This window comes from Phocoena sinus, chromosome 12 (assembly GCF_008692025.1).
Source record: "Phocoena sinus isolate mPhoSin1 chromosome 12, mPhoSin1.pri, whole genome shotgun sequence".
In the NCBI taxonomy this organism is placed as follows: domain Eukaryota; kingdom Metazoa; phylum Chordata; class Mammalia; order Artiodactyla; family Phocoenidae; genus Phocoena; species Phocoena sinus.
This window is the reverse complement of record NC_045774.1, coordinates 56,136,968-56,150,833: the sequence shown is the minus strand read 5'-3', so window position 1 is coordinate 56,150,833 and position 13,866 is coordinate 56,136,968.

Below are 13,866 nucleotides of genomic sequence, written 5' to 3'. Positions count from 1 at the left end.
CTTCCTGGTTTGGTCTTGGAAGGTTGTACCTTCTAAGAATTTGTCCATTTCTTTCAGGTTGTCCATTTTATTGGCATATAGTTGATGGAGCAGTCTCTTAAGATCCTGTGTATTTCTGCGGTGTCAGCTGTAACTTCCCCTTTTTCATTTCTAATTTTATTGATTTGAGTCCTCTCTCTTTCTTGATGAGTCTGGCTAAAGGTTTATCAATTTTATTTATCTTCTCAAAGAACCATCTTTTAGTTTCATTGATCTATTGTTTTCTTTGTTTCTATTTCATTTATTTCTGCTCTGATCCTTATGATTTCTTTCTTTCTACTAAATTTGGGTTTTGTTTGTTCTTCTTTCTCTAGTTGCTTTAGGTGTAAGGTTAGATTATTTATTTGAGATTTTTCTTGTTTCTTGAGGTAGGATTGTATTGATATAAACTTCCCTCTTAGAACTGCTTTTGCTGCATCCCATAGGTTTTGGGTTGTTGTGTTTCCATTGTCATTTGTTTCTAGGTATTTTTTTATTTCCTCTCCAACTTCAGACTATACTACAAAGCTACAGTAATCAAGACAGTATTGTACTGGCACAAAAACAGAAATACAGATCAATGAAACAGGATAGAAAGCCCAGAGATAAACCCACACACATATGGTCACCTTATCTTTGATAAAGGAGGCAAGAATATACAATGGAGAAAAGAGAGTCTCTTCTATAAATGGTGCTGGGAAAACTGGACAGCTACATGTAAAAGAATGAAATCTGAACACTCCCTAACACCACACACATACACAAAACTAAGCTCAAATAAGCAGAACACTCTTTGACATTAACTGCAGCAAGATCTTTTTTGACCCACCTCCTAGAATAATGAAAATAAAAACAAAAATAAACAATGAGACCTAATGAAACTTAAAAGATTTTGTACAGCAAAGGAAACCATAAACAAGATGAAAAGACATCCCTCAGAATGGGATAAAATATTTGCAAACAAAGCAACTGACAAGGGATTCATCTCCAAAATATATAAACAGCTCATGCAGCTCAATATCAAAAAATAAACAACCCAATCAAAAAACAGGCGGAAGATCTAAATAGACATTTCTCCAAAGAAGACATACAGATTGCCAGCAAACACACAAGAAGATGCTCAACAACACTAATTATTACAGAAATGCAAATCAAAACTACAATGAGGTATCACCTCACACCAGTCAGAATGGCCATTATCAAAAAATCTACAAGCAAGAAATGCTGGAGAGGGTGTGGAGAAAAGGGAACCCTGTTGCACTGTTGGTGGGAATGTAAATTGATACAGCCACTATGGAGAACAGTATAGAGGTTCCTTAAAAATCTAAAAATAGAATTACCGTATGACCCAGCAATCCCACTCCTGGGCATATACCTAGGGAAAACCATAATTCAAAAAGATACATGCACTCCAATGTTCACTGCAGCACTATTTACAATAGCCAGGACATGGAAGCAACCTAAATGTCCATCGACAGGTGAATGGATAAAGAAGATGTGGTACATATATACAATGAAATATTACTCGTTTACTCTGTAAAAAGGAACAAAATTTTGCCATTTGCAGAGACGTGGATGGACCTAGAGACTGTCATGCCGAGTGAAGTAAGTCCGAAAGAGAAAAACAAATATCGTTATAATATCGCTTATATGTGGAATCTAGAAAAATGGTACAGATGAACTTATTTGCAAAGCAAAAACAGAGACACACATGTACAGAACAAACTTATGGATACCAAGGGGGGAAAGGGGGTGGGATGAATTAGGAGATTGGGATTGACATATATACACTACTATGTGTAAAATAGATAACTAATGAGAACCTACTGTATTGCACAGGGAACTCCACTCAATGCTCTGTGTGACCTAAATGGGAAAGAAATCCAAAAGAGAGGGGATAAATGTACACATATAACTGATTCACTTTGCTGTATAGCAGAAACTAAGAAAACACTGTAAAGTGACTATACTCCAATAAAAATCTGTAAAATTAAGAAACTGATAGAATCTAAAAAAAAAAAAAGGTCATGAAGAACCTAGGGGCAGGACAGGAATAGAGACACAGACCTACTAGAGAATGGACTTGAGGACACAGGGAAGGGGAAGGGTAAACTGGGACAAAGTGAGAGAGTGTCATGGACATATATACACTACCAAATGTAAAACCGATAGCTAGTGGGAAGCAGCCACATAGCACAGGGAGATTAGCTCGGTGCTTTGTGACCACCTAGAGGGGTGGGACAGGGAGGGTGGGAGGGAGAGAGACGTAAGAGGGAAGAGATATGGAGATATATGTATATGTATAGCTGATTCACTTTGTTATAAGGCAGAAACTAACACACCATTGTAAAGCAATTATACTCCAATAAAGATGTTAAAAAAAAAAAAGAAATTGTCTAGTAGAAAATGGCCAGTCTTCATGTTACATACGTATGACTGGCAAAGGTTTATTACGTTCCATGAGTTTCCTCTAAGACAAAGGAAAAATGAATAATAAAATCAATGTCTATTTATTGGGCTCTCTGGAAATCATTTCAATCCTACTTGACAAGTAGAATTGAAAAGGACATTATTACACACTGAGTTATCTAATTAAAATTAAGAAACCATTGGCTTTTATTTTAGACTGGGAAAAATGAAAGTTTTCTTTGTGTATTAGTGAGCTTTATGTCTTCTTTACTTTTGTAACTTTAAATTAATAATTTTAAATTAAAAAGGAATCTAATATCATTGTAAATATAATTTAAATAATATGTAAGTTATCAGAAAACAAAAACAAAAATCCTCCATCATTGAATCCCCGGTGTTTATGCCAACATCCCAGGTATTATACTGGCAAAATTTGATGTATATCTTTCCAAAACTTTTTCAATATATATTGAACATGATGTTCAATATATTTGGTCACAAGTGCGCACACACACACACACACACACATATATACACACACACATATATAAATGTAAAAATACAGGTTAATTTTTATGTTAAAAGTAACAATCTTTCTATTTTTGCTATCAAACTTCTCAGAATTAATCTATTCTAATGCATCTATACATCTAAGTTGTACATATAACACATATGCTTGGATTAAGAAACAATGTATTGAACATCTACGTACCAACTGTGAGCATAAGCTATTGAACATATCCATGATATTTACCTGCCTAATTTTACCACTAGAAGAAAACTTTCCTCCATTTTCTTTCTTTGTTTATAAAATAGTTTAACATATGTGCATTGCCCTCAAATATAAATGAGATTAAACTATATGCATTTCTCTATTTTTTTCACAATAGTGTATGTAGGTTTTACTTATGCTGATTTAAATAGATTGTGTTGTTAATTTTCCACTTCTATTAAATTAGTTATAAATTTTCCATTCTTATTCTATGACATGACACAATCTTGGGGCAACATTTTCTTTTGAAGCAAACATGACAGATCAATCATTTAAAAAATCCTGGACTTCCCTGGTGGTGCAGTGGTTAAGAATCCACATGCCAATGCAGGGGACACAGGTTCGAGCCCTTGTCCCGGAAGATCCTGGTCCAGAAGGATCCTGGTCCATGAGCCACAACTACTGAGGCCCACGTGCCTGGAGTCCATGCTCTGCAACAAGAGAAGCCACCACAAAGAGAAGCCTTCACACCGCACCGCAATGAAGTGTCACCCCACTCACCGCAACTAGAGAAAGCCTGAGTTCAGCAACAAGACCCAACACAGCCAATAAAAAATAAATAAATAAATAATTTTTTAAAAATCCTAAAATTGTAGGACTTTGGCAGGAGTAGGATGGGGGTATTTTATTACTCTTTCTATTTGTATTGGGCATTAATCAAATTATGTTTTCCAGTTCTTCTTTTACTTTGCATTTTTCATTTTTTTCAAGGCATTATTTTACAAATTGCTACACTTTAAAATATTATTTTACTATTAAAAATCTTTTTATTATTATTATTTTTTAACATCTTTATTGGAGTATAACTGCTTTACAAGGTTGTGTTAGTTTCTGCTGTATAACAAAGTGAATCAGCTATATGTATACATATATCCCCATATCCCCTCCCTCTTGTCCAAAATTATTCCAATATTTCATTTTAATTTTTTGTGTCTTATATTCTGCATTTTAAAATGAGTTTTATAGAACAATTTCTACCATAATCAGTGCTATGATATTATATATATATTTCAATATATGCAAAAGTTTTTCACACATCTAAAACCAAAAATCAAGTGCAATTGCATGCCATAAATATATACTTTGTAAACAAAGATAGAACTTTAAATATAGAAAGAAGGGGGAACAGGGGTAAATATATTGTGATTTTTAATGTATATTAATTATACTATGCCTCCAGTTTTCCACTAAAATCATTTAATGTCTTTCTCATAGCATTTTAACAGGGACAATATTTTTTTGGCTGGGAGAATATACACAGGTATCTAACTTCCTATTCGATGCTTAAATAATTTAGGTCTTATGCCAGTTATTATTATTGACTCACTTTTTGTATTTCTTCTTTTTTTTTTTTTTTTTTTGTTTTTGTTTTTGTTTTTGTTTTTTGTGGTACGCGGGCCTCTCACTGTTGTGGCCTCTCCCGTTGCGGAGCACAGGCTCCGGACGCGCAGGCTCAGCGGCCATGGCTCACGGGGCCAGCAGCTCCGCGGCATGTGGGATCCTCCCGGACCGGGGCACGAACCCGCGTCCCCTGCATCAGCAGGCGGACTCTCAACCACTGCGCCACCAGGGAAGCCCTGTATTTCTTCTTATGGCTCTCCTAAGTTAATTCCTATATTTCTTGAGTCTCCAGTCTTTTTCCTTTTTGGATAATGTTTTCAGTATATGAAATGATCATAATTTTTTTTCATGCAATCCCTTAACTATATAATTGACTGATATTTTGGCTGAGCACTCCTTTGAATATGATAATCTATATTTAGATTTAACTCAAGCATTTATTGCAATTGAGATGAATGATGTGAAAGTTAAGTTAGCATATGTGTTAAAACAGACTGTTGTCAGTCTTAAAATTTCATGTTATAAATTCTGGAAAGAGTGAGATTTCTAATTCCACAAAGAAGAAGTAGATATATTTTTCTTTATCTTCTCATTATGTACCAAAAAAAGCACCAAAACCCTGGACAGTATATCAATATATAAAGTAAACATAAGAAGATTCTAAAACATAAAGAAAGAAAGTACAAGGGGACCCAAGGAAAAAAATAGTGATGGCTTCCCTGGGTTTTCTTATTGCCTCACATCTCTCAAAGTTGGAGATGAAGAAACTAGCAACCAGGAAAGCTAACAGACAGACCAAAAAACACCCCCTCCCTCAAAGCCTACCCCTTCTAGCAGAAGGACCAGTAAAGGGCCATCCTGGCAAATCAAAAAAGAAGAAAAACCAAAACAACAACTTTTAGACATAACACTCTACTCCACCCAAACACAGCAGAAACAAATGTGTCTCTAATCCACAACAAAAAATGGCTGAGTAAGGAGCCTAAACATTGATACTGGTCAGGCTGTAGAAAGGTACCTCACCACCCTTGCTGGAGGGGTGCCAGAAAAGGCCAAGTAGATTGCTTGGATTTTATCCCCACTGGGTGGAAAATATTACTAAACACTTAAAGAAGAATCAATATTAATTCTATACAACCTCTTCCAGAAGAGGAGGGAAAGCTTCCCAATTCATTTAATGAGGCTAGCATTACCCTGATACCAAAACCAGATAAAGACAGTACAAAAACCAAACCAAATAAAACCTGTAGACCATTAACTTCCATGGAGGGAGTCACAAAAATTCTTAACACATTATTAACAAATAGAATTAGCAAGATATAAAAAGAAGTATGTATCATAAACAAGTGGGGGTTTTCTTGGAATAAATCAATCTATGTAGCCCAGAATCTCAATAGCATAAAGAAGAAGAATCATATGTTTATATCAACTGGTAAAAAACATTGGCCACAATTCAACACCAATTAATCATAAAACTGTCAGGAAAGTAGGAATAAAGGGGGACTTTCTAAACTTGATAAAGAGCATCTACCATCAATCTATAGCCAACATCTCACTTATTGATGACAGACTGAGAACTTTCTCTGTGAGTCTGGGAACAAGGCAAGGAATAAGGATTCTCACTAACTCTTATTCAGTATACTACTGGAATTTCCAGCCAGTGCAATAAGGAAAGCAAGAAATAAAAGGCATAAGCACAGGGAACTATATTCAATATCTTTTAATAAACTATAATGAAAAAGAATCTGAAAAAGAATATATATGTGTGTGTGTGTGTGTGTGTGTGTATATATATATATATATATATATATCTGAATCACTTTGCTTGATACCTGAAACTAACACAACATTGTAAATCAACCATACTTCAATACAAAAATATATAAAAGGCATACAGATCAGAAATAAAGAAATAAAACTGTCCCAATTTATAGTGACATTATTGTTGATATAGTAAATTCTAAATAATTTCCAAAAAAAGAAAAATTTCTGGAATTACTAATTGAGTTCAGAAAGGTTGTGGGATACAAACTACACATACAAAAATAAATTTTACTTCTATATAGTAGAAATAAACTTATGAACAAAAAAATTTAAATACAATACCATTCACAATAACAAAAATTTGAACACTTTGGTGCAAATCTAACAAAACATGTACATAACTTCTGTGCTGAAAAATACTGATGAAAATTATCAAAAAATATCTACATAAATGGAAAAATATATTACCCTAGTTGATACATATGTTTAATATTGTTTCCATCAAAATTCCAGCAAGATTTTTTATAGATATAAATAAAATCATTCTAAAATTTCTGTGGATGGGAAAAGGAACTAGAATACCTAAAATAATTTTGAGAAAAAAAAAGAAAAAAGTGGAAGCAATCAGTCTACCTGTTTTCAAGACAAGTATAACTTTTTATGTAGTTTATTATATACAAAGAATAAGTAGCTTGGAATTGATGAGGTATATAAACATAGATCAATAGAGCAGAACAGAAAACCAATAAATAGATTCATATAAATATACCCAACTGATTTTTGATACAAGTGCAAAAGGAGGAAGGATAGCCTTTCAACAAGTGATGTTGGATCAACTGGACACTTATTAACTCAAAATGGACTATGTACTAAATGCAAAATGTAAAGCTATAAGGATTTTAGAAAAAATAATAGAAAACTCTTCAGGACTTAAGGCTACACAGAGAGTTGTTAGAGTTGACCACAGTATAATGCATAACAGGAAAAACTGAACAAATAGACATCATCAAAATTAAAATTTTTTGCTCTGTGAAAGACCCTGTTAAAAGGATAAAAAGTCAAATTACAGACTGGGGTAAAATATTTGCTGCATATCTTAAAAAGCAAATTAGAATAGATATTATATAAACAATTCCCAAAACTCTACTATAAAACTTAAAAATCCAACTAAGTAATGAGTAAAAGACAAAAAGAGACATTTCAACAAAGAGAATATACAGATAACAAATGAGCACGTGAAAAGATGTTCAACTTCACTAGTCATTAGGGAAATACAAATTAAAACCACATCAACAATAACAGATCCTGGCAAGAGTGCAGAACAACTGGTCCACTTATGCACTTCTGGTGGGAATGTAAAATGGTACAGTAACTCTGTAAAACAGTTCAGCAGTTTCTTTAAACTAAACTAACATGCAACTAATCATATGACCCAGCACTTGTACCCCTGGGCATTTATCCCAGAGAAATGAAAATTTATGTTAACATAAAAACCTATATGTGAATGTATATAGCAGCTTTATTTATTAAAGTCCCCAACTAGAAATAACCCAGATACCTTTAATAGATGAACGGGTAAACCAACTGTGGTACATCCATACAATAGAATACTACCCAGCAATAAAAAAATGAAAGGATTATTGATACACAACATAGATCAATCTGCAGAGAATTACGCTGGGTGAATAAGGCTAATTCTTAAAAGTTATATATTGCATGTTTCCATTTATATAATATTCTTGAAATGTCAAGATTATTGAAATAAAGAACAAACTAATGGTTGCCAGAGATAAAGGAAGAGGTAGTGATGGAAGATGAGTAGATGTGGCTATGAAAGGACAAAAATGAGGGATACTTGTAATGATGGAATTGTTCTGTGTTTTGACTATAATAGTATCCCGGTTGTGATATTTTACTATAGTTTTGCAGAAAGTTAATGATAAAGGGTATATGGAACCTCCCTTTATTATTTTTTACACCTGCATGTGAAGGTACAGTTATCTCAAATTTTTGTTTTTAAAAATTTTAAGTTTTAAAAATGCACTTATACTATTTTCTTGGTGAAGAATAAACTATTTCCAAAGCTCAAGTTAAATATCAGTCTTTCTTTGCCAAGCTCTCTCTCTGATTAGCCATCAGTAATACTGACAATGTTTCCTTTCTGACTTATGGCTAACTTCTTATGGTTGACCATGCCCAGACCTGCTTTAAGTCTAATGACACAAGAAGAAATGGAATCCCAGAGTATATATGTAAAGTGAGGTAAAGATTTTATTAGGTAGTATTCAGATAGACCTTGAGTACTGACATGGCACCCTCCTCAGCCAGTGGAACAAAAAGCAGTAAGAATACACTGTTATTGCCTCTTCTCTGCTTTTAAGTATCTCTTTTCACACATTGGCTCTTACCACTTAACACAAGGTTTGCCTGCAGGAGCAAATAGCAAGGAACTGAAAGGAGAGCCATGCTAATCACTTGTACTTACTGAAAACCCTTGTACTTCTCTAGTTTGCAGATTTGATCACATAACAAGTAGAAACCACCTAGTTAGATTCAGCAGTGTTGGTGCATTTTAAAATACACCATGCTCTTCCTGTCTAACCAAACTTACTTATGCATTCTTCTGTCACAACACCAACATACTTCTATTGCTTTATTGCTTTTAGTCTTGAAATGTTGATTTATACTTCTTGTTATACTATAGTGTCAATTCCTTAAGAACAGAGACTCTGTGTGATATATTTTGGCAAACACAGGACACAGATCTCAAAAGTGCCAATGTGTTTTGGAGATTTGGGAAAACTAGTTTTTGCCCTACAAGCACTGTGATTTTATTTTTTCTGCAGTGTGAATATTTTAAGAATGCATTACACCTTTCTTTATTCTCCCTCTACCTTTCTTTGTATAAACAAGTATATGTACATATATGTGTGTGTAGATATATATATATATATATATACACACATATATATGAAATAAGGTGTTATACTCTTTTTACTTGGCTTTTTTTTTAACTTAACAATATTTACAAATAAAATCTTCCTCCTCCTAGTTAAGACTACAGATTACCATAGTTGTTTCAACAATTCTCCTATAAACAGGCATTTGGTTTCTTTCCAATGTTTTGTAATTATAAGCAATGTTGTAATGAATAATGTGGTGCATACACATTTTTATATTGTTGCATATATAACTCTGGGGTAAATTCTCAAAAGTGGGATGCCTGAGTCAAAAGGTAAATGCATGTATAGTTTTGTTAGATATTCCAAATTTCTTTCCAAAGTAGTTGTACCAGTTTGCATGCCTACCAGCAATAATGAGAGGCCCCTTTTCCCCAAAGCCTTGTCAAAGGAATGTTAGCATACTTTAAAATTTTTGCCAATCTCTTAAGGGAGATATGGCATCTCGCTGTATTATACATGTCTTTTCTAACTGTGAGTGATACTAAAAATCTTTTAATATGTTTAAGGGGCATTTAAAAATATTTTTGTATAATTTTAAATGAGGTTTTTAGTCATCTTCACTATATACATACACATATACAGAGTGTATATATATATGTAAATATATATGTACTATATTGTGTACATATATGTATATTCATGTATATATTGAAAAATAGTTTCTCCCAGTTTATTGTTTGTGTTTATGCACTGCAAATTAACTTTTGGGTTGCATATTTTTTAAACTTTTGTGTAATCAACTTTATCAAAATGTTCATCTGCATGGTTAGAACACTCTTCCCTGCATCTTAATTATAGAGGAATGCATCTATGTTGTCTTCTAATATTGTACGGTTTCACTTTTTACCTTTAGATTCTTGATCTATTTGGAATTTATTCTATTCTTGTGTATGTGTATTGTTCATTTTTTCCATTTTCTTTGGTAAAAAATTAGAAAGTTGACTTGAAAAACAAAAAAATCTATAATCATAGTTCCTAAGGAAATAAGTTGTTATAATATGTCCATTAAGATATTTTTTGTGTGTGTGCATGTATCCTTTGTGCATATTTGACTTTATTTCTTTATTTCTTTCACTTTTACCACTTTCCTGTTGAAACAAGACATTTTAAGGTATGAATAACATACTATCATAGTTATCTCCTAACTTTTATGCCTATTTCCCTAACTGGAAGTTTTTATATTGATTGTTTTTCTTTAATACTAAAAATATTTTGTAAAACATGACCTTTACATAGAAATCTTTACGTATATATGGCATCTAAATAATAAAGAAGAATTAACCCTTAATTATATTAAAAAGACATAATTAAAAAACTTTGTTAAAAATAACTTTAAAATATTACATTTATTAGCATTGGGTGGTTATTTAAGAGGAAAATATTTAACAAGACATTACTCAATTTCCTATAAAGATGATTGACAAGGAAAATGCAGGGAACATAACCTATGTTGCATTTTTTCTTGGGAAGAAGATCACATACCTCAGCCAAGTTTTAAATGGGTTGCAATACTACTCAGCATATTCCAATGTTAGCCAATTATCTTGTAGGAATTCATGGAACTGGGCATATAGAAATCAGTATAATGTGAGTAATTATTGTGTTAAGCAATATAAATCAACACAGTAGGAGTAAAAAAAAGGCTGAGAGACAGCAGTAAAAATAAAGCACTAAAATATAATGAGAAATATGACAAAAATGAGATATATATATATATATGACAATTGCATTAATAGAATGCCTAGTCTTAGGTCACTCTCCAACGATGTCTTAGTTTTTGAAAACCTTTCCAGTATATTAACAGACATGTGTAACAATGCAAAAGGACATAAAAATATATACCATCTGTTTTAAAAATGCAGGATGCCTTTACTTTTGATTGTGGAAGAAATGAATAAATGCTCATTGTATAACATTCAATTTAGATTTCTCAATTCTGGTTTATTTCTAAGTTTAGTGAGTACTAGTATGAGAACAGATCAAAAGAGTAAAATATTTTTTACTTATTCCACTTAATTACTGAATATACAAAATTTAGATATAAAAGAAAGACTGAGTAAAACTTTTTCCTTAAAATTTTTTCTTATGGGCTTTTACAAACAATCATTTATCTCTGACTTATAAGCTTTTTTTGATTAATCAAGCTGATTTTTAAATCATAAGGTAATAAGAGAAGGAGGCGATTAGACAACAGTTGGGTAAACATAGTGTGAATATGCATCTTCTAACTTCAGTGAGTATTACAGGTCAAATGTCTACACATCTGAGTAAAAATAATATCCTTTTTCCACTGTTTTTCTCAGACTACAATATATTTAAACATCTTAACCAAGAATATAATTTACTTCTACTTCTGAGCATTCCCATAATTTTAGAAATGGCAGTACAAAGTTTCAAAACATAGGATGAGAAATGGCTCAAGAATATTGTCAAGATTTTTACTGCATTTCAGTTGAAGATAGTCCATTATATCAATTCGTATATATCACCTCCTCAAGATACTAATAAAGTCATAGAAAAGAAACTGATAAAGGTATTGACCTACTATAATGAACAAGAGTAGAAAATATCATTAGTTTATATATGATTGCAAAGATTACTTAACAAGGGAAATCAGATGGCTCAATAATGATTGGTGTGGTACTTTAAAGAAGTTAAGCCAAATTTATGCATACCAGAGTCACAGGCATGGAGCAAGCTCAATTCTCATATAAAAACTGTAGACATGGAGTCTGAAAATCAAGTAAAATGGAGAACAACAACAGGAAGTAGAGCTTATAACAAGGGATTAGTTGAAACTTTTCGTATACATTATTAGTTCATTCACCTTCCTGATTAGAATGACCTGCTGCCAGTATTGTATTTTCCACAGGCCAAAAAAGAAGTGTTCTTTTTTGTAAATTAGCTCAGCAATCTGGAGAAGTAACAGAACAGTTGGGGTGGGTAGTGAGACCAAAGTAGAAAATCTTAAACTCCTGGACAACAGGAGCTCCAAATAAAAAGTACATCCCCACACTCATTTACTCTGTGGAAGGAACAGGCATTTGGAGAAGACGAATTCCAAACTGGGGAAGGGAGAGGAAGATTTTACTACACATAAGAATGTCTGGCACCTGCCCTACTACATGCCGAAACTAAATGTTCTCAATTAAAAACAGCAAAAATATTGCTATCTATCTCATAGGGCAGTTTTATGGATTAAATTAGATTAAATATTGAAGAAAATATACTTACATGTAAAGGAACATTATAAGGACTGAATGAATATTCACTGTTTTTATTCACAGTGCCCTCTAATAATTGTGACAACTGAAAATGACCCCAAACGTTTCTGAACCTTTACTGAGGGCCACCTAACCATACTCAAAAGCAGAACCTTTCAGTCAAAAAGTCTAACCGTTTAACTTAAGGTTTACAGCAGAATTTCTATTGCCTCATCACTGAATATTTTTTGGCAATCAAGAATCTCCAGATACTTGAGGAACCCTCACAATGTGAAAGAGTAAGATCAAAATAACAGAAAAAAGTGATCACAGGGGAAAACTAAAACTAAAATAATAATGATAATAAAAAGCAAGACAAAAATCAAAGAAGGAAATTTCAGGCAATACAATAAAATTAGGGTTGATCATGTTAATTAAAGATGCCTATAGTAAATTTTAGAAAACTGGTAAAAATTACAATTATTATATAGACATTCAATATAGGAGAACTGCATAAAAAAAGTGAACAATTCATGTAAAAGGCAAGAAATAGGGAAAAAGAACAAAAATGAGAATAGTAAAATGGTAATGTTAAAATTAAACATTGTTAATGAAATTGAAAGCAAATGACTAAACAGTATAATTGAAATTTAAAGATTCTCAGAAAAGATAGAACCAAACTAAATGTTGTCTACAAGAAACCCTTATATACAGAGTGGTTAAAAGTAAAAGGATGTAAAATGATATGCCATACAGACCTAATTATGAGAAAACTGAATTAATTCTACTAATACGAGACAAGAAAGACTCCAGGAGCAGGAATAGCATCAGTAGTAGTCTCTCAAAAGAAATGTTTAAAAACGTACTATGAAGTAGGGCATGGAAATTTGATTGGAAAATAGTAAGGCAGGGTTTTATTTATTTATTATGAGCCTTTCTTACTCTTTTATTCTTTCTGATTATGCACATATATTGATATTACATTAATAAAAATAAATGGACAAATGTATATGTTAGAGTTTATGAGATGAGATCTCCAGAATGAGTATATTCAGAGATTCGAACGCAACCCACTGAAGAAATGGTTGAAAAATTTATACTTAAAGTTAGCGCTAGTGATGAGGGAACTTTTAAAATTTGCATTAGCCTCGTGTAATATCTGTTTTTTTAAACATACATATATTGTATTAATAATTAAAAATGTGTAGAGTTATTTTCTTTCTGGTAGAAATATGCTAGAAAATTACTGGAAGGCACAATATCCATCATCTTCCAAAGTGATATATGCATTAACCATACTGTCAAGCAAAACTCCCCAAATATGGGTCTATATTGTAAATAAATTAAGATTTTCCAGTTTATTTGAAATATTGCTCAAATTGGTTTGTCTGCAATT